Source organism: Lepisma saccharinum, chromosome 2 (genome assembly GCF_977018435.1).
Source record: "Lepisma saccharinum chromosome 2, izLepSacc3.1, whole genome shotgun sequence".
In the NCBI taxonomy this organism is placed as follows: Eukaryota; Metazoa; Arthropoda; class Insecta; order Zygentoma; family Lepismatidae; genus Lepisma; species Lepisma saccharinum.
In genome coordinates, this window is record NC_139230.1 from 34,376,983 (window position 1) to 34,399,526 (window position 22,544).

A 22,544-nucleotide genomic window follows, 5' to 3' on the forward strand; every position below is an offset into this window, starting at 1 on the left:
TTATGCAAACCGCATAATCTTATTCAAGAGGCAGTATTTCTTGCACACATCGGTAAGGTGCTTTGGGACATTTGCCCCGTAATTTACCGCGTTGTAAATCGTGATTGTAAGTAGCAGTGTGCATAAATCTCCTTAGATACTGTCAATTCAAAACCGTATGATCCAAATCTAATCCTTGTCTTCCTTTAAGTTAGGTGGAAATAAATCAATCTAGATGCTAAACAATTATATTTTAATTACTTAACTTTAGTGCTTGGCCTTTCGAGAGAGGTCATGACCCCCTGTACCCATAAATATGTATTTGACGTATTCTCCCCCTCCCCCCTCCCCGAGAGAGCCAAAACTTAGCACCCCCTTCAAATATCACCCTGATCCTTAACCATCTCCTTCAATCGAGGATTACTTCTGCAGCAACACTGTCCCTTATTCTGGGTAAGACCATTTCAGTTTTGACCGTCCTTGTCAATTTCCTTCCATCTTCGTCCTTGCCTTCTTACAGGTCCTTTACCATCACGCTTCCCAACGATGATTCTGCAAACTCATCTTTAACCTGACAAGAGTGTCAAATGGCTCTCCACGTCAAAGTCTTCTTGATTTAAATATTCTAGAAATATTAGGAGTTAATTGTATGTTATGCAGTCTAGTATGTTTCATCTCCTTTAGTTTCAGTTATGATTCCTACGATTTATTTGTGAAAACTCTTAACTTACGTTCCTCTTTTAGTGTAACGGACCATGCAAAATTTCTGTTTCATATGCCTTTCGATACACTGATATGGGACTAGAGGATAACGGTTTATGGGGAGAAGAGAATGTTGCATTACCTCAATTAAGTCTGGGTTTGATTTTTTTTACAATATCATTTATATCTTTTAATAGTACTTACTCCTCGAATGTCTATCCTAATTGAAAGGAGTTTGACGACGCCAGGTTCCCTGGACATACGTATTCTTTGTGAATGTCCCTTCATCAATTTCATCATATCAGTCATCCTCATCGTCGCGACTAGCCAAATGTGGCAGAAAAGCTCGTAGATATTAGGTTAGTCAAAAAGTAAATGCAATGTTTTTCTTTTCTTCCGTAGGTTGGCTGTACAGCTTTCTGCGCTCGTATCGTTGTCTTCACCTGTGTCAGGTTACAGCGTCATCACTTCAGTTCGCTCTGCAGTGTTGCCAAGTAAACATGGCTGCGCCACTGTCCGTGTGCACCACAGAAGAACAGCGTTCTGTAATCCGTTTTTTGTGGTTTGAAGGTGTACCAGGAGCTGAAATCCATAGAAGACTTTCAGCACAATACGGTTACAATGTTTTACCGCTGCGAAGTGTTTACCAGTGGATTGAAAAGTTCAAAAGCGGTCGAACAAGTGTGAAGGACGAGGAAAGAGCAGGTCGTCCAGCCACATCCACTATTCATGACAACATTGAGCAAGTCCGTGAGCTGGTTCTGAATAACCGACGAGTGACTATTGATGAAGTGGCAAACCATATGCACGTTAGTCATGGTTCTGCATATGAAATTATCCATAACAGGCCCAACTTTCATAAAGTCTGTGCGAGATGGGTCCCTAAAGAACTGACGAGAATCTGTCGCCAATTATTGGACAGACATGTTAACGAAGGTGAAGCCTTATTGAAACGAATCATCACTGGAAATAAAACATGGATCCATCACTTCGAACCTGAGAGCAAACGCCAGAGCATGAAATGGAAACACACTGAATCCCCAGTGAAAAAAAGTCAAGCGTCAACACTGCAGGAAAAGTGATGCTCACACTTTTTTGGGACTCAGAAGGGGTAATTATGGAACATTATGTGGAAAAGGAGACAACAGTAAACAGTGAACGATACAGTGATATGCTTTCTAACAAGTTGAAGACTGCAATTCGAAGCAAATGACGAGGTCGATTGACGGAAGGCATTCTTTTGTTGCATGACAACGCGCGTCCCCATACCACCGCCAACACCGCTCAAACTCTTCAGAATCTGAGCTTCGAGGTGTTAGAGCATCCTGCATACAGTCCCGATCTCGCCCCGTCGGATTACCATTTGTTCGGTCCACTATAAGATGCTTTAAAAGGCCGTCGATTCGACACAGATCAACAGTTGAAGGAAGCGGTGCATACGTGGCTTGCTGCTCAACCTAAAACATTTTTTTCTCAGGGTATCGGAAAGCTTGTGGAACGTTGGACCAAGTGTATTGAAGTGCAGGGAGACTATGTTGTAAAATGATATCATTGTAAGTTTTCTATTGCTGCTGTGAAAAATGAAATAAAAATATTGCATTTACTTTTTGACTGACCTAATATGAAAGGAATCAAATAAGTTTTGGGGGCGAGCTTCGCTAAAGGTACTCAACCTCACTTCACGTATTAGGCCTACATCCCGGTGTACTGCATTTTTGCAGGCCAACCAAGTTCTGGCATCTGGACGTACGGGCAGTATAAACCTGCGTATGATCCTGTTATGGCCTGTATTTTACCTTTGTGTGCCGAGTGTCTACTTAAGGCCTCAGCTTTTAACCTGGGTAAGGAGATTATAGTCCTCGGAGACAAGGGTTGATTCTACTTATGCTAGGGGCGGGTGGAGGGTGCGAGTAACATAAGTGCTGGCGCACCAACAATCTTCATTTCAATCAATCAAATGAGTTTGATATACGGCTGGGCATCGGTGTTCTTTGTGAGTGTCCCTTCATGAATGTCATCATATCATCACTCATCATCATCGTCGCGATTAGCCAAAAGTGGCAGAAAAAGACGTAAAATTAGTGATTGAAACCTATTTTTAACTATATAGATCCAATCCTTAGCTTCCATATGCATAAAGAAAAAACATGAAACAAACTTGGCTTTGTTCTGTTTAACGAGTGTAAGTTTGCAACACTGCAAGCTTGCACCTGGAGGCAGATAAGAACCTTATCGTGTCACTTCAATAGATAGCATTTTATGATCATTGCGCAGATGTTTTAGTCTTCATATAAGCAAATGAAGAGACAAGCCACTTTGCATTATATCAATTGTTTGTGTTTCTGTGTCAACATATGCATTGAACAATGCACTGACGTGAACAGGGCAGGACTGTCACCAAGACACCGGACACACTCTTTGCAAGCTTCCCAAAACACATATTCGGTGTCTTTTTATTATTGCTGCTTACAATCGATCCCAAATAAATCATGCCCGTATTTAGAGGGTTTTTCTTAGGGTTCAACCCCCTCCCCCCTTCTCCGAAATTTCTGGCTTGTTGAATTAATGGAAGTTCAGAAAACAAAATTTGTAACTCATTTTCAAAAACGTTTTCGAAGCTTCACAAATTATTTACTTCATATTTGAAAATAATAACCAAAGAAAAACTGCGTTAGATTGAAAAATTGATGCTACAATACAGGAACGAACCATGTTTTTAAAAATTCTACCAGTTTAATTCCACAGTTTTTCAAAATTCAAAAAATAAGTTTTATGTGAGAGGTCAAACGACATAAAGTTTAGGGATAAAATTTCCCTCTAACTTTTAAAGTTATTTTTGAAGGTATGTAAAATTTAGTAACAAAATATTATAACTGCACATTTCAGTACACACACACTACTAAATGTAAAAAAATGAAAAACAGTTGTACTGCATATTCACTTATCTGATGGATGTAGTAGAAAAGACTCCTCAAGACTACATAATAACAGCAATAATAATAGTAATAATAATAATAATTTTGTAATAAAATTAGTATATTATTATTACGAGTTTTTAGTCATTATATAATAATTATTATTATTTCTATTATTAAAATTTCTGACCACGCCCATGGGAACAATTATGAGTGACCCCCCACACTGATTTTTTTTCCTACCTACAGCCATGACATGAATCGGTGATGAATAAACCACTTTATTTTCTGCCCCATGAAGATCCTTAGCTATGGAGGGACCGGGGAGGGGGGTGGGTAGGTTACACCACTAGTTACTGCGACAAAAATGGGGAAACTTACCAAAAAATAAAAATAGAGAGAGAGTGCCCTATGTAAAATATTGGCGCCCTATTGTATTAACATTGTTTTCGACTTGAAAGAGGTTTAGCCTTTTTTTTTTGCTCGCTTCACTCGCAATACATCCGTTTTTATAAGTCACGGCACGTTTATATTACCTGTAATAATACTAGCGTACGCATAGGGAGCTGATTGGGCAGCCTCTCCCGAAATTTTGAGAAAAATCAACATTTTCAAATGAAAATCAGTAAAGAACTCTGAAAGACGAAATGCAAATGCACCCAGTTTTAATATTAATTTTATTTGCGCAGCCTCGAGCACGTTGAACAATCGATTCACGATATCGTCACCGAAAGTTCCCGACTGGGGCCTTGTCTGGTCATTGGCATTCCATCGTGAGTGCCTCTTCGTCAATTTCATCTAATCATCATTCATCCTCATTGTCGCAATTAATGAAAATTAGCAGAAAAGGCGACACAAAATAGGAGGAATACAAATAATTTTATTTACTTTATGTAGTATCCTATAAATCAAATATCATTATGGATACGAACATGGACGTTCGCAGGATTCTTTTCAGGGAGGGGCGAGGATGTTATTTTTTTCAAGGGGGGCAAACGAGACATATTTCCCCCCATAATAGTGTCGCCCCTCAAAAAAACACTTATTCAGATTGAAGCTATCATGTTCCTGCAACATCCTTCCAATAATTGACATAAATTACTGTGAATGAAATTAAATATACGATATATGTGTGTAATATCCTAAGTTTATGGTAACACCTATTTTCCAGGGGGAGCGTGACTCCTCCTTGACGCCCCTTAAGGACGCCCATGGATACCTATGAATTAGTTTTAAGTTCTCTCGGAGAGAGTCTTCCAGTTTAAAAATAATGGCCGAATCACACGGAACTTGATATCCAGTTAGTTGGCTCTTAACTGGCTATATATACCTGCTGGGATGTGATGGCTGCCTGGCTGACTGCTTGACTGGTTTGAAGGAATAGGACATGTTCTAATTGCTACTGGCTTACCTCGACTGGATTCTATGGAACAGCCAATCAGAACAAAGTTTGGCCATGTGAAGATAATCTGTGAGTTTGCAAAGGAATTTTTTTGTCTGTGGTTTCAGAGTGTTGGCTGTTTTTATTAGTTTCTCGATAAAAAAAACAAAAAAAACGAGAAATGACATGCAGTGCATTCGTGTTCAGTTAATTAATATCTAGGTATTTATGCAAAGCGATAAAATGTGTACGTGACAAATACTATTAGCCGAAAATGAAAATCCTTATTAAAAGTATATTAAATTAAATGTTTGATTTTTTAAAAATTTATGAATGAATCCTGCGAATTTCATGTATGAATATACATACCCGAGTTAATTAGAAAGCTTGTTCGGTACGCATCGATTACCATGCGTCAATCTCTAGTCCATACTTTTCCTTTATAATTTTTAATAAAAGCACAAGGCAGTAATTCTCCAACAACATTCTTCAAATTGCTCGTCCATCTTTACAGAGATTGTCTGCTGTGCGCAATGTCTTATGGGAACTGTTGTAATTACGTTTTGGTTTTGCCCAAATAAATTGTTAAACGCATAAAAACGTTGAATAAATTATGTCAAGAGTACTTTTGCTCAACCTTGTATGTAATTTCTTTGTGTGTGCGCAATCACAACCTGCACAACAATGGTGCAAAGAGCCGCAAACGAATTGCGCACACTTTGGATCCAGAATTACGCACAAATCTCACTGACATGTTTTGGGCACAGATTTTGATCCAACGTTGCCACTTTGATAGCTTTAAAGTCTGTGCGCAAAATTGTCTTTTTTTCTTTAGACAAGAAGAGAGAGAGAAATTAGAAATAAAATAGTAAATCTCTGAAGGATTAAATAAAAATTATATAATTTGACCAGTAACTGTAGCAAGTCAAGATACAATTTTCATACCAATTTACATAATACAGTAAGTCACTATTAACAACATAATGCTTTTAACGTTTCCTTGGTTGTAATTTTAATCCTACAGTTTTCAGAAATTTAATGCGTCCTGTCTCATATTCTGAATGTCTGCAACTTTTAGTTTCTGATTCGTCCTTCCTTTGTGCACTGACTTCTCCTTTCGCAATTGATCGTAATTTCGATTTTGTTTCTGAGTGTATCTGTAGAACGGATACCAAATCTGCAAACGCATCGGGTACGTCCGTTGGATGCAAATACAAAAGACCGAAAAACGACTTTAACCACATCCCTAATTCAGATTGCGAATTCAAGTAGTCTCGATATAAGTCTTTGTTGCCCTGGACCTTTCTCCACCAAGATTGCCCCAAATGGAATCGACATCCAACGATCTCGCATTCTGGAAATATCTCTAAATCGACGATACTTAAATCCATCCTTAATCAGACAAGCAACTCCTTTTTCAGTAACACTTAATCAGAAATCCGCCATTCTTCAGCTTCAGAAGGCAATCACAACGCAACCAAGACCAGATACAAACACTTCTGTCAATCGAAGATACACGGAGATACACCGACCACTACATTCTAGTCCACCAAACAGGTTCATCCTCTATGCCTACCTAATGCTACCCTTCCAGCAAGAACACGTGTAAGTCCCACAAACAAACACAACAGAAGTGAGAACGGCTTGAGAACATTTTACATCTGACAACATCCTCATTTTTTTGTGGGCAATCCTGTACAGTGTGACAGCTTGTGAACGGCTTATTAGATACCACTGATAAAACTGGAAAAGTGTCCGCAATTCCGCTGTAGCCAAATTGTGTACCGGTTCCTCTTGGTATAATCCAAGGCCGCACTTGGTCTATTTGTTCTTGGGGAACTTTCTATGCAACACCGAATTTACTACATACACATAAGTATATATATATATATATATGTGTGTGTGTGTTGTAATGATGCGATCATTACTGGATCCTTTTTTATGTTCTAAATTGTGTATGTCTATGTATTCCTGTACGTTTGGGTTCTTGGCCGTTGGGGAGCGGTAAGTTTCCAGTAACGGTTTAGGTCATTAGCGGGGCCTATAAATAGGAAGGGCAGGGGAGCAGTCGGCCTCAGATGTTTGGCGGAGTACAGCAATGTAAGAGGTATCTTTTTCTCTGAGGGGAGCGGCTGGGCGAGCTTTCTTTCCTTACTATGTGAACCGACGGCGGGGATGTTAAGTTTCTTTCTTTTAATACACACACTTGCTCTTTTCACATTATTCCAATAGTTTATTTCATGTGGGAAACCGGGTACACAACACACATACCTTCAGCCACCTTTTTTGGTACTGAGGGTTATATTTTTTTTTTGCTCGTGGAGCCAGTGGCTACGCGAGTCTACACACTCTCTTCGGAAAGGGGGGACAGGGTACACCGGAATGTAATTTTGTGAATAACGGCCAAGAATTAACTTCTGTAAATATAATATGAATAAACCTATATATATCTAAAAGGAAATGGGCGTAAAGTTGTAATTTGAAGAGGTACGTGTCTATTGCCTAAACTAGCATCCACAGAACTTCAGGTACTGCAAGTTTTGAACCTCGGGACAAGGATTCAAAAATGTATGGTTGTGTATATTGTGTATGTTGCTGAGAATCAGCTTAAAAGCACAAAATATACCGTTACAGTGTGTATGTGTGTGTGTGTGTGTATGTGTGTACCTTACAAGAAGTATATACCTGAAATCTCACTAGAATTTTCCAAATAAAACACTGAATCAATGTGATTAATTGCTAGCCTTAGGTGAGAATCAAGATTTTCCCCATCAAGAATGGCCTTCTAGGATTCAAAATTAAGTTAAATAACGTAAAAAGTCTGTCAACTGAAGCAGACGACAGGGAAACCTTAGTTGCTCTATACCAACACACTTAATAATTCTCCTTCATTATGGCATCTTTCTTGACATTTTTTTGTCCAAGGAAGATAGAATGAGTGGTATCTTATCTTTGCGTATCATTGGTAATACAAATAAGTTGTAATCTTTTCAAATACAATGTTCAAGGAATTGTGATTTAATGTACTACCTTATTATGACGTTTTGTTTTGTTATACTTACTTTATTAGCAATGCTTGCGTTTTTTAGAACGATGAAATAAATTGACGGGGCTCCATATCTGGTGTCGCAACATGACCATGAACTTTAAGGTGCCTGAGGATTATGCACGTCAATATGTGGAAAGAAAATTGTCGACTTTTCGGTTTTTTAATGGTTAAGTTCAGACACATGGTGGTTAATTCCAAAATAGCCAATTGGTAAAGCGATAGCGTATCTTCGTTTCCAGGAAATATAAAATGCAATCAGTTGTCAATTAAGGATGTGCAATACACGAGTATACGCATATAGTTATCAAAACTGACAATAATGCCAGTATTAATTTTTACTTACACAATTAAAAAAAAATATGTAGGCGAAAATTAAAACTGGCAATATTGTCACTTTTGATAAAAATATACATAGGCCTATTGGGGAGTAAGAAGTGACGCCCAAATGTCAACTTCCAGTACACCCTGGACGGCACTTTGCAGACTAGCGAGGCTCTGGCGACTGGACTCACAGCCTCTCTGGGGCTCGTGTCGTCCATATATATATTTGTGATTCTCGCTTCATCCATCTCATTACCATTCATCCTCATCTTCGCGATTAGCCAAAAGTGGCAGAAAAGCGAAGTAAAATAAACTAAATCAACGAATCTAACATAGGCCCATCGTAGGTTTTATGTCGGGTCTTGGGATATTACCGTACAATGGATGCGTGACTAATGGTGGAAGTTCAGAGTACAGTCAGTAGAAGACAATGAGTTGGGTAAAGGTACGATTGGTATTTCCTTCGAAAATATTTTTGTTGTAACGGGGAATTGTGTGCATGTGTTTAGAGAGAGAATGCATTATTTTTTCCACTTCTTTTAATGACGCATAAAGTGGAACTTTCGGTGACAAGAACGCCAGACCTGCTGTGATTCATTTTGCGTCAAGTAACCATACGGCCAGTTTTGGTTTAGTGTTCCTGGTTCGTTTGAGTTTGTTTTCTAAGTCCACTTTATGCACAGATACGACGTCAAAATAAATGGGTCCTACGCAGGCACTTATCTAGAAATATATTTCAGAGGGAGTCCTAACAAAGTGTCTCAATAATAACAATAATAATAAATTAAGATAACTAAGTTATAATTAAATTAAATTTTAATTAAAATATGTAAATTTATTCATATTGAATTTTTATTATTACATGAATATGTAAAAAGATGGTATAAGAATATAGATATATCATCATATATATTACTTGCATGTACTTAAGATTGCCAAAATGTGTATAGAAAACAAGGAAATTAATATAAAATAGATAAATAATCGAATATTTATGGAATAATAAAAAAAAGGATGTTAAATCCAGTTGAAGAAAAGTAAAGTTCCGATAGATATTTTATGCATATTGTCATGAGTAGTAGTGTGCTTAAATCTTTTTTGGTACTGTCCTTAAAAGCAGTATGATTCAAATATAATAATAATAATAATAATAATAATAATCCTTGCCTTCCAAGTTCATAGGAAATAAATAACCATCGATTATAGTACAATCGAGTAGTGTTATGCTGAAAAGTACATTTTCATTATTTTATTTTAGTACTTGGTAAGTATTTCGGGTGGGGTCTGGACCCCCTGGAGCCCCCTAAATACGTCCTTTGTCCTACGATGCTACAAAGCGAAAGGCTCGAGATCGAACAGCAAGAAGGTTGCAAGGAAAGACCTGCCCCTGGGCAGAAAACAATGGATGAACGAATGAATTAGGTTAATCGAGACTGGACTTTTAGTTTAAAGTGGGATTCGCACCACTATGTGCCTCCACCTGGTATCGAACCTGGAATTTCTTGATTACAGGCGACGACGTTACCACAACTCTATCGGGGAGGCCTGGGTCCCCGGTTCGATTCGAGGTGGAGGCATGTAGCACAGAGTTTCGGATTCCACTTTGAACTGGGGCTCTTGTCCCAATTAGCCTTTAAGTTGTACTCCCCATCCCCCCCCCCACTTTTTTGTTCGAGTAATTTGCATCTTCCCTCCTTCTCTACTTCCATCTCATATCGACTTCTGTTCTCGCCTCTTGTCCCCATCCCGCTCTTCTCTTCTTTTATCTCCTCTCCTGTCTTAGATTCCCTACTCCACTGCACTCTTCTCCTCTCCTCCTTTACACTACTCTCCACTCCCCTCTTCTCGTCTCTCCTCTACACTATCCTTTTCTTGTCTCCTCCTCTCCTCTCATATAATCTCGTTTCTTCTCCTCTTTGCTCCCTTTTTCTCATCTCTCCCTCGCATCTTTTTTCCTTATCATTATGTCTTCTTCTCTTCTATCCTCTCTTTTTCCCTCTCATATTTTTGCTCTTCTCCTTTCGCCTCCTGTTCTCCCCTTTCCTTTCCTCTCCTCTCTTATTTTCCTTTGTGTAGAATCATCAGTAGGGCTCGGAAGTTGAAGACCTATAAATTGCCAAAAAAAGACCTATAAAAAGACATAAAAATGTCAAAAAAGGAACTAAAAACGGAAAAAAGACGTATAAATGTGATCCAAATTAATTTATAACTTCAGTTTTAATTACATATTTAATGAATAAAAAAAATACAAAATTCTGGTGGTATGGAACACACATTGCGAAAAAACTGAAAGCTTCAAAACAAAGTTGCCACTTACAGCGCGACCTTCCAGACAAGTTACGGTTAAAGGACCTTGTACCGTACCTGCTTAAGTCGTCCAAAAATGATTTTCTCTCGTTTCAGGGATGGTTCAAATATATTTATTTATTTATTTTATTTCTTTACTACAGAAAGGATGTTTAAGAGGTGATGAACTGATGATGATTCGAATTGAGAATGGGCAGTAAAAACGTAGTCGAAAGAAGGTGAAGTTGCAAAAGAAAGCCGTTAAGACCTAAAAAAATGCTAAAAAAGGACCCACAAGCCAAAAACGCCGAAAAAGGCAAAAAAGGAAAATAAAACCCATCTTTTTCTGGCCTACAATGACCCAAAATGAACATATATTATGTTGGGCCTCGTCTTCGGACACTAGGAAAAGAAAGGATTATTCCTCAACTTTCGAGCCCTAATCATCAGCGATGAAATAGTAGAAATAGATTTCCTTCAAGTAGAGAAACTCTATTTCTCTCACAAAGCATTTTGTCATTTGCGATATTGTACTGATTTTTTAAATATATTTTTAATTGTCTAATACTTGGTTTTATTCCTTTCGCATATTTCATACATGTATTGTGCCTATGGCAACCTTGAAATTGAGCCTAACTCTATACGCAACCCACCAACTCCTTCTGTAAGTTGGGTTGCCCAGTATCAAATGTCGCTGTCCTCAGACTTTTGGTGAACGCTGTACCATTTGTTCCAGGAGTATTTGCGGCGGGGATGTGTCCAGGCTGTAGAGAAGATTGTGTGTAAAGCTACTGAAAACTGTAACGAAGGGGACTGAAATCTGATTAATCTACTCATTAATCAAAGTTCATTTATTGTTCAATAGATGAGTTCGGATTTTGTAATCAAAAAATGATAAAAAAGATGGGAATTAGATAATATGTAACATCAGGTTAATTAAATCCTAATTTTAGTATTCGGCTCCCAAAGTACCTCATAGACCAGCTATATGATTCATATTTGTTTCCTAGTGAAATAATGTGATAAAATTTTCATTTCATACATAAACTAAGTTAAAATGTTGCATGTATAATTAATATGGATCTTTATTATTTGGGCCATGGGCAATCTCACGGTTTGTAATTTGTTCCAAAAAATTCACGGTGTGTAATTTGATTTAAAAAACTCACGGTGTGTTACAAAAATTCACGGTGTGGTTTCCGAGTTAAGTATAACAAGCGAACGTCACTACACTTCTGGATTTCCAAAATCTAGTTTACCCGCTCCTTTCTCTATCCCCAATAAAAGAGCAGAATTTTTTCTAATGGGGGCAGATTTTCTTGCCCTTCAATCATAAAACCTATTATTATTATGGTACAGTAAAATCTCGTTAATCCGGACTAATGGGGGGGATAAGGTGACCGGTTTAACGAAAGTCCGGATTAACTGAAATATCCTAAATGAAAAGTAGAAAGTGCATTAAAACTCCGTTTATAGCAACAAAACACGTTTATTATGGTGTATTTAAAGGGCATAGGCCTAAATACACTATACAGTACAGTACAAAGTCTGCGGGAAACAGAATTTCATCCGAGGTTGACTGCCTTTTCTTTGGGAAGTTCTCTTGTTGACTTCTAAACTAACTAACTCCCTAGCCTTCTTAAACCCGAAGGTTCATGGCTGCAGCAACACAGGCCTTCCATCTTTCCCTATCTTGAGCAAGTTCTATATACTCTTTTCCATCCCTACCAATTTCCCTTAGGTCCATCTCAACGTTGTCCCTCCATCTTCGTCTTGGCCTTCCTACAGGTCTCTTACCATCAGGTTTCCCAACAAGAATCCTGTAAACTCCTCTTTCCTCTCCCATTCGTGCCACATGGCCTGCCCACCTAAGTCTTCTTGATTTAATTATTCTAATAATATCTGGACATGAATACAAATTATGTAGTTCTAAATTATGTAACCTTCTCCACTCACCTGTCTCCTCATCCCTTTTAGGTCCAAATATTTTCCTAAGGATCTTATTTTCAAATACTCTCAATTTATGTTCCTCTTTCAATGTAATTAACCAAGTTTCACTCCCATATAATACTACAGGCAAAATTACTGTTTTGTATATTTTAACTTTTAGTTTCTTAGATATTAAACGAGAAGACAAAAGTTTATGAAGAGAGAAGTAACATGCATTTCCTGAATTAAGCCTACTTTTTATTTCCTCTTTAATATAATTTTCATTTGTTAATATTACTCCTAAGTATTTGAATTTGGAAACTGGTTCAAACGAGTTGTTATCAATAATTAGATTTGGATTATTACCTAACACTTGGTTTCGGCCTGTAAGCATATATTTAGTTTTCTCTTTGTTAAATTCCAAACATTCTCTTTAGCAGTTTTGAAAAATATTTTAGCATTATTCTTAATTGTATTCACATCATCCCCCAGTAAGTCTACATCATCTGCATATGCTAACAACTGAGTCACACCATTTAATTTTAGTCCTTCTTTAGTTTCTTTTACCTTCCTAACAGCATATTCTAAGGCAAAATTAAAGAGCAATGGAGATAATGCATCTCCTTGTTTTAACCCATCATGAATTGTAAATTTGTCAGACATATTAATACCCACACGAATTTTACTTTCTGTTTCACTGGTGCATATATTTTTATCATACTAACAAGCTTCTTAGGTATTCCAAACTCTACTAATATATTATATAATTTATCTCTTTTGACCGAATCATATGCTTTTTTGAAATCAATGAATAGCTGATGGACATTTTGATTATATTCCCACTTTTTTTCAAGTGTCTGTCTGATGTGAAAAATTTGATCTGTAGTTGACCTTTTACGTTTAAATCCACATTGATAATCACCTATAATTTCATTAGCATATGGGGTTAGTCTTGTTAAAAGAATGTTAGATAATATTTTATATGTTGTTGAGAGTAAAGAAATTCCACGGTAATTATTGCAGTTCATTTTATCACCTTTTTTAAACACAGGAACAATTATGGATTCTTTCCACTGTTGAGGGATTTCTTCTTTATTCCATATTAAACAAATTAATTTATGAATTTGACATATTAACGAATTTCCACCATATTTAATGAACTCGGCTGGTATTAAATCAATGCCAGGTGTTTTTTTTTATTATTATTATTTAGCCTTTTAATAGCATCTTTAACTTCAGTCAAGTTAGGTTCTGGAACTAAAGGTTCTGCTGTGTGGACTTCATTTACTTCTGATTTATCTCCTACATGAACATTTAAAAGGTCATTAAAGTATTTCTTCCATCTATTTAGAATATCGCTTGGGTCAGCTAGAAAATCACCGTATTTATCTTTTATCAAGTTTACTTTGGGTTGCCACTCCTTTCTAAACTCATTTACACCTTTATATAAATCTCTGATATTTTTATTTTTGCTGTTTGTTTCAATTTCGTTAATTTTGCTTTTCAAGTAATCTCTTTTTTTACTTCTAAACGTGCGGTTAACTTCTCGCTTTATTCTATTATAATTGTTTAGATTTGTATCATCAGAGTTATTTAACCACCTAAGTCTAGCCTGATTTCTTATTTCTATTAGATTATGACATTCATCATCAAACCATGTCTTACTTTTTCTCGGTTTAAGGTATCTTATACTTTCTTTAGCTGCTGATTCTATTGCATTACGTATGTACTCCCAATTCTTATTTACGTCTGTTTCATTTATATTTTCATCATCATTTAAATCCTGCAAAACATCAAATCTATTTGACAGTTTAATTTGGTAATCTTTCTTGATTCTTTCATCAGTAAACTTTCCTGTATCAAATTTTAGAACTTTTAGATTTTGTTGCTTATGATTTATCACTGAGAGTCTTTCTCTTAATTTAGCAATTACTAAATAATGGTCACTGGCACAGTCAGCACCTCGATGTGTACGAACGTCAATTATACTAGTATGCCTTCTCTTATCAATGAGAATATGATCTATCTGATTATGAGTTTTACCATCTGGAGAAGACCAGGTATATTTATGGATATCTTTATGTTTAAAAGTGGTACTTTTCACAATTAAATTCTTTGAGGTTGCAAAAGTAATCAATCTTATACCATTATCATTACTTATTCATGAAGACTTTCTTTACCAATCATGGGTTTAAATGTCTCTTCTTTGCCAATCTGTGCATTACAGTCACCTAACAGAATTTTCATATCATACTGAGAAAATTTATCAAAGACCTGTTGTAACTCTGTATAAAAATCATCTTTAGTATTATCATCTTTATCTTCCGTTGGTGCATGTATGTTTATTAAAATAATTTTACACCACCTACCCTGTAAAACTGCATATGATATCCTATCATTAATAAATTCTACTGTTTTAAGAGCCGAGATAATTCTATTGTTGACTTCTAGCCACATTTAAAACCTTGCATTCTGTTTTTTTTTTTTTTTTGTTTTTTTTTGCCTGTCCGGATTAAGCGAAGTCCGGCTTATCGGGGTCTGGATTAACGAGGTTTTACTTTATTATTATTATTGTTGCTGCTTTATTATTATAACTTGACAAGTCAAAATTCAAATTAAATAGAAAATACTTTGGTGTTGTATACAACTCTAGTCTACTACGTTACATAGAGACTGGATTCTTCTCCTTGCTTCCTTTCACAATGCATAGACATCAAGCAGAGACCACTTCATATACTGTCCTTTATGGTATCTTCACCCCGTATCTAAATATATTGGCGCCCTAGGCAGGATTGTGGCTTGACTCCCCCCTGCCTCGCACTACCAAGCACCGATATTTTATGTGCGTCCCTCGATATTTTCCTATTATGTGATATTTATAAAAAAAAGGTAAAAAAAGGTAAAGTGCTCCCCTGTGCATAGCACCACGCCATGAAGGCGTATAGGGGGTGTGGGGGTAACGCCCCACACTTTCTTGATCCGGTCGTGAGTGGGGGTGATGTGATCAGCATCACGTCCCTGACCGCCTTTACCCCCCAGGGTTTCCCCCAGGTACCCATGTTATTCGACGCTGGGTGGGCGCCGGGGCCGCTTTCACCGTTAGAAAAGTTCCCGGATTTGAACCGGCCGGGGATCGAACCCGGGACCTTGAGCATGGTAGTCAGACGCGTTACCGACTGAGCCACCGCGGCCACATTTATGTTCTACAAATTTTGAAATGAAGAAACAAAGAAAAATTCATTAAAAGTAATATAGGTTATATTTAAATATTAGTTGTTTTCATTTCTGATTTTTAAAAAGTTTAGCATATTTGATTGAATTGTTGTTTTAAGTCCACTTTATGCACAGAAAGGCTAATCGGGACGACCGAGGCACGTAGCCAGAGCTAAGGTGGCGAAAGACCCCCCGAAATCCTACAAATATCTAATTTACATAGTGTATAGTGGTAATTAATAACTTATTCTTGTAAAATGACAATTATAACCGTGGTAATAATTATTATTGTCATCATTATTTCTACTATTCAAGTTTTATCAATGGCCTGCCCCCCTCTTCAAATATTACTGGCGACGCTTCTTCTGATAAGGGATGAGCCTCCCCCGAAATAAAATCCTGGCTACGGGTCTGGCGACGACCTACAGTTTAAAATGGGATCCGAGGCCACTGTGCCTCCACCGGGTATCAAACCCGGGGCCCCTTGATTGCAAGGCAGTGACGTTACCACTACGCCATTGGGGAGACCCTTTAGCATATTTAAGAACATTACAGTTATGTCTTAGTGTATGAAGAACACAATTTTTGCTACTACTTTGGGAAGCAGAAAATTCCAGCAGTGTGTTACCAGAATACACCTCTGCCAAGTGTAAATTTGTCCGTCGCATATCCTGACTTTTTTTTTAAGCTTTGGCGCCCTAAGCTTCAGCCCCTCTAGCCTACCCCGTGCTACGGGCCTGCCTCTGATCCATGTTTTACGTGACGAAGGGTACTGAAAAGAAAGTAATTATTTAAAGTGAGATGTGAATTATCAAAGGCCTCCCCAATGGCGCAGTGGTAGCGTCGTCGCTTTGTAATCAAGGGGTCCCGAGTTCGGTACCGGGTGGAGGCATATAGTGGTTCGGATCCCACTTTAAACTGTAGGTTCAGTCGCGATTAGCCTTACTGTGCATAAAGTGGACTTAAAACACTAAATAAATCAAAGAATTATCAAGGTCAGATTCCGGCTTCGGGAAATAATTTCCCGATACTTCGTAATTCCGAACAGCCGAGAAATTTCAAAAGATCTTATTTAACATAGTATAATTCTTGATATTTTCTGCACTATACGTCTATAAAATTTCTTGAAATTTTACAGGTTTTATTCCAGAAGTGCAAAAACAATCACTTGAATGTGAGTGGGAAATAGTGTGTACAATTTGAGATTTTTTACAGCATCGGGATTTTTTTTTTTGAAAATTCCCAGACCTGGTCGGGAAACGGAGATTTTTTTTTCAGTCCCGAACGTCAGGATTGTTAATATTTCCTTCCCAATCCCGCCCCAACTAAATTTTTTCCGTCCCGCACACTTCTTGCTACTGCAGTCTACATGATACTAATGTCTGTGAAAACGTTCTCTCGTTATTTTATTGAACACAGCCGTTGTGCTGCAACTGACTGCCAGTAAATCGCAGAAAACAAATCATTTGTAATAAAACATCGGTACAATTTCACCATTCGAATAACATTAACTATTTTCAGATATCTCAGGGGGCACTTGCCCTCCCCTCCCCTCCTGCGGGCGCCCCTGACCAATAATATTTCCAGCAATGTACCATTTCTTCGGCCGTTTAAATACGTATGAGTGGGTGCGATTGGGTTCCAATACTGGGGCGGGGCAAGGACAGTTTACTTTTCCTTGGTTTAGCATATTGCGGGGGCAAAAGTGGCGAAAAGTGGGGGGCAACTGCCCCCCCCCTAATCACCGCCACCGCTACGTATGTATACTATCTACCACCACACTGACGATTTTCTTGATGCAATGCGACCACCGCAGCCCCGTACCCAGGAGTTTTTTGAGGGAGGGGCCAGATCCGAAAATATGGAACAAAGAGAAGATCCGAAATGCTGTGGAGCTGAGTGAATTAGGCTATGTTGTTTTACGTCGCTTTTCTGCCACTTTTGGCCAATCACGAAGATGAGGATGAGTGACCATATGATGAAATTGATGAAGGGACACTTACAAAGAACACCCATGCCCAGGCTGAGATTCTAATTTGGGACCCTTGGAGTCGTAGCGTGCTATTCTAACTACTCTACTGGTATTAGATGTGACCACTATGTTACGGCAGCGTTGCTAAATGTACAATTGCAATATTATGGTCCAAAGAAGCTGGAAAAAATGAACTGATCGATACCTCCCCTCAACCCCCGACCCAACAATCAGCAACACAGTCGCTTACTACAGACAAAGGCTGTCACACGGCGTACAGCTTGGTGCTTACTGTTACATTCAATTCAATAGTACTGTGTTCTTCAGAGTAACGATGTTTTCAAATTTCCTTTCATTTTTCATACACAAGGACCACTGAACATGTTTTAAAAAATGTATACCTATTTATAAATTACGTGATACGCGTTAACAATGATCATTTAAAAAACAACAACATGTACACTTCGCAACATCTTATTTGACCGCCCCGAAATAATTCTAAGTCCCGAAATCGTAAACTTAGCAACATTGCACTTCGGGTCCAGGTGAGAGTAGCCAACTTTGGGTTGGTCCTTCCACTAGACGAAAAACGCTGCGGTGATAGGTTTTCAATTTAACACTTTCCATGAACTTAGAAACTATAAACCGCTATTATAATACACAATCAAACAGAAATAATAAATTGGAAAAAGAACCTTGAAGGATATTTACGATTCTGCTTGCTCGAATTGAAATTTGGGGGGGTTTGAAACACTGAATAGAGTTATTCTCCACCTGGAGGAAATTGCCATCAAGTTTGTGCAGAAAGAAGAAAATTTATGAGGAGTTTATGTGACATTTTATTTACAATACCTTGCATAATATCGAACAGTTCTCAAAAAAAAAATATTTTACACGACTTGTCGAGAAAAAGTGCTTCAAACACAGGAAGGTAGCAGTCTTCATAAACGTCAACATGTTTCTAAGGGTATATCGTTATTAAGTTAACGTAGAGAAGTCGGTTAGGCGCTGCTATCCTTACTTTTCGTCAAGCGTGAAAGGTCGCGGCTTCAAATTCCACCCTCCCCTCTTTCTTTCTTCTTTTTTTTTTTGTTTGCTGAACAGAGACCGTTGATATTAGAATATTTAAAAGATGAATCCAATGCACACTTGCGCATATTTCGCCTTAGAAGTTGCAGATTTCCAGTATTTAAAGTTAAAACTTTTCTTTTTAGCTATTGTTCATATGTTGTGTTAACACACACATCATGATTAATTCACAAATCACATATATGTATTCTGTATGAAACATGTATAATGTTATCTAAGTTATGTTATTGTTTGTTCTTCACTGAGACCTAAAATATTGATTATTTGATTTCGATAAAAAAAAAAAGTTATGTTAAGTAGTGATGTAGTGCAGTAATGTAACGAAGGAGAGCGTTTAATGAGTTCAAATTGCTAAGATTGGTAATTTTATGTCCGTTCCTTCGTAATGACTGTTGTCAATCCCCTCACCATCATCTTACCATGCGTCTAAAACTAATAGTAAATCGCTAATTAACATAAGTAAATTGTTATTGCGACGGAGGCCGATTCGATAAGAAACTACTAATAAGTATTTATATAGTGAGTGACAAACAAAAAATTCAGAACCTCATAATGATCGTTAATTCGTCACTGCTTTGTATCTGAAATGTTTTTCTTCTTTGAACAGAAAGTACGAGTATCAGATACAACAAACTTTCCCCACTAACTTTGCAATATTCGAAACCACCATTACAGACTTAGCTCTACGTAACTTGATTCTGTGCATTCCACGTGGTATGTGATTTGCTCCTATCATCGAAATAACTTCCTCTTATTATTTCCTTTCACCTCGTGAAATACAGAGACCAAGGTTAACTTCTTGTCCTCCTCCGTAGCCGAGCTACGGCGTTAAAGCGTTCGCTGCGGGACGGCGTAGGTTCGAAGCCGGCTCTGGTCGGAATTCATTCGGCCTACGTATAGGGCCGGTGGCAACCCACCATCGTGAGGAAATTGGGGAGCTCCGAGTGAGTGAGCGTAATCCGGTCGCGAAGTCCTACAACGGCTGGGGGTCCGTTGGTGGCTCGCGTGGGAGAGAGGCCAGCAGTCGGTAGGTAAGCCTTGGCCCGATATTGGGCTGTTGCGCTATTGGATTATTAAGGTTAACTTCTTAGCACGGTAGATAAACTTTACATCCAACGATAAACTCCTGAGGTGGAGAATCGAACCTACGACCTCCCTCGTGAGAATCAAGCACGCTACCTCTTCTCCAGGTAGCTCATGTTAAAATTTGTAACCAGTATGAAGAAGTCAATTCACACAAAATGTCATGACTACCTAGGTATATTTTCCTCATGGCAATTTTCATGAGGAATCGAATTCAGAAAAAATGGAGAAACGCTGAAAGGGAAAAATGATGAACATATCTATTGATGTTTTGTCATATTTTGTAAATTGTGTAAAATTTCCGTGTTTTGAACAAGCAATCGTTTAGTTACGAAGTATTTTCTTGTTTGTTTAAAGTAGGAACAGGAGAGCGAAAAGGAATCATTTGAACCAGAACCGGTTGCCAAGAAACTTCAGCTTTTTTCCAAAGACTGTATGAAAAGTGAGAGGAAAGGGATATTCAACGTATGAAATATAAAATATGTGCGAAATTAGAACAATGGAAACCTTGCAAGCTAATAGTAACGAATTTCAAACTATAAAAATCATATTCTCGTGGTGGAAAACTGCAAATCATTTTCGAAAAATGAACTTGATTTTTTCTGTATTATAAAGTGAAGATATGGGACGATACGATCCCTCAGCAAGAAACATTTAAGTAAGCCGCCTCCTTCCCTCCAACCTTTTCAATGGTCTTAATTAGTAATTAGGGTCCGGAAGTTGATGAAAAATCCATTTTTTTTCTGACCTTAAAAACAATGCTAAACCTGATAACATGTCCTTTACCCTTCAGTTAGAGCCTGAAAACACTTTCTATTATACATTTTTTTTGCATTTTTTTGGCTTTCTTTGTTTATTTGTCAGTATTTTTAACAGTTTTTGTTGCATTTTTAATTATTTTTGAGGTTTATTTTTGTCCTCCCCTGTTGTTTCGTGCATTTTAAATGCATTTACTAGTAAAACTTACATATTTAGATTTCTTGACATGGTCCTTTTAGCAAATTCACCATGAATCGAAAATACGTTCAATGGAAAAGCATAATATCATTCTTAACTGAACTGTTTGGCAATGGATTAAAATACTTTGTGCGAAGACTACTTTGAGGTTCTTTTTCTGGACACTATTATCGCTTTAATCTATGGTTTTGAAGTAAAATTAGTCACAATATTAAATATACTCTGGTGTACGCGAAGCAGAACTGTATTTGGATGCTGGCCGACTACAGTATCGTAGAAGGCCCACTCTGAAAGGAGATTAATTGGTTGATTTGGTGTTTTAAGTCAACTTTATGCACATTAAGGTTAATCGGGACTGGACCTACAGTTTAAAGTGGGATCCGAATCACTATGTGCTTCCACCGGAAAGTAGAATGATTTATAAAGCAAAACCTTAAGGTATATTTTATGTAACCTTGAAGTAAACAAAGAAATCTACATTATCACTTAGTTGCTATCTTCGCCTTTGCTTCAGTGGTTTCCACCACCAAACAACGGGCTTCATCGACATATTAGATTACTTACTCTCTTGTAATTTATGACAAAGCATTTCCGGATGCATAAAGATGCGACGTAAAGTCTGAGGTGGGTAGTTTCAAACGATGAATATAGCATAATATTTGTGGTTGTATCATTTAAAAATCCGCTGTATACTTTAGGTCCGCAGTGAAGAACACAAACAAAGAACATCGTATGTGTATGTATGTGTGTGATGGTATGTGTGTGTGTGTTGTTGTTGTCGTTGTTTTAAGTCTACCTTATGCACAGATAGGCTAATCGGGACTGGACCTACAGTTTAAACAGGAATCCGAACCACTGTGCAATGAGCCTCCACCTGATATTAAAACGGGGACACCTTCATTACAAGTTGCTGTTTAAGAACATGTATTTATGATATATTAATTCTTAATGTGTGTTAACATAGCTTTTGACAGCTGAATGAAAACAAAGGTCTTGCCAAAAATTCTGCCAATCATTGAAAAATCAAGAAGATGAGCAGAAACATTCACGAGGTATTCATCGCATAAATATTTACAGCGATTTGATATAATCTTATATTACATTATTACAACACTTCGTATTCGGTAAATAATAATAATAATAATAAAAAAAAAGAATCAGGAGTGGGTGAGATTTGAACCTATGATGTTTCGTTCTTGACGAAAAAGTAAAACGAGAAGACCATCTAACCAACTGCTCCAGGAGATTACTAACGTGAAACTCTGTAAAACAAGTTGATCTCAGTTGAAATACGTAACATATTGCCTGAGTTCCGAACTTTTTTTCGCCACAGATCAGGAAAAAGACGCACTTTGTAGTATCGTCCGGTATTGTGCAATTTATTTTTACTGTAATTTAACCTAAAATCGAAAGAAATTTGCTTCATTACATTGAAATGCGATTTCAATTCTCTCCAGGTGGTGGAGAACGAGTTCAGTGTTTCCAACTGCACATAAATTCCCCTATTTTCTATTTCAGAACGAATACTCTTTAAAAAAAATATCAACATTTGTATTTCCAATTTACGATTTTTGTTTAATTGCGTATTATATTACTGGTTTAGGGTTTCTAACTTCATGGAATGTGATAGAATGAAATAAATTCACAAGAGCGTTTTCGTTCAGAAAG

The 22,544-nt window shown here is 37.4% G+C and overlaps 1 protein-coding gene across 1 annotated transcript in view; it reads left to right on the plus strand.

Annotated features, from left to right (window-relative positions):
* Creld (Cysteine rich with EGF like domains) overlaps positions 1-22,544 on the plus strand; it is a 134,575-nt gene that overhangs the window by 28,630 nt on the left and 83,401 nt on the right. The gene's annotated exons all lie outside the window — the stretch shown is intronic.